We start from the raw sequence: 664 nt of genomic DNA, 5'->3' as shown, positions 1-664 counted from the left end.
TTTCTTTTTGTATTTATTGTATGTTAAATCATTCAGTGCTTTTGTCCCTATCTCAATTTTAGCTTTTATCTTGTTTTGCCCCCTCCCCTCCCCTTTTCCCCTCCTTCTTATTCCCGGCACCCTTCCACATCTGTCTCTTTCTTTTTTTTCCTCACTCATAGCCCTACCCACACCTTCCTAACATACCTCTCTCTTTTTCCCCACTCTTTTCTCTTTTGACCCTCCTATTCCCTTTTTCTTTCGTAATACCTCCTCCTCTTTTTTTATTATTTTTCATTCTTGTAGACACCCAGCTCCCTCTTATTACGCCCTCTATCTACCAACCCTTTTCCTCTCTCCATTATCCCTTTTTCCCATGACGAAAGTTTTTCGTCTCATTTTCCCCTTTTCGCCATGTCTGTATTCTCTTACACTCCCCTCGGGGCATAGACACTAACAAGACTTATCAAGATGCCATCTATTTTTCCTGTAATTAAAACATAACGACCCTCCCTGTCTTTATGTTCTGCAACATGTTCATAGAACAAGGAGCTCGATATTAAAATCGCAACCCCTCTTCGTTTCCCGGAGACGCGGGAAGAAAAGTAGACAGATTTAAACCCCATTTTGTTCAATTTGGCATGTTCAGAATCATCTAGGTGGGTTTCCTGCAGCATCGCTATCT

This window comes from Etheostoma spectabile, chromosome 9, assembly GCF_008692095.1.
Source record: "Etheostoma spectabile isolate EspeVRDwgs_2016 chromosome 9, UIUC_Espe_1.0, whole genome shotgun sequence".
Classification (NCBI taxonomy): Eukaryota; Metazoa; Chordata; class Actinopteri; order Perciformes; family Percidae; genus Etheostoma; species Etheostoma spectabile.
The sequence above is the reverse complement of the archived record's forward strand: the minus strand, read 5'-3'. Positions refer to the sequence as shown.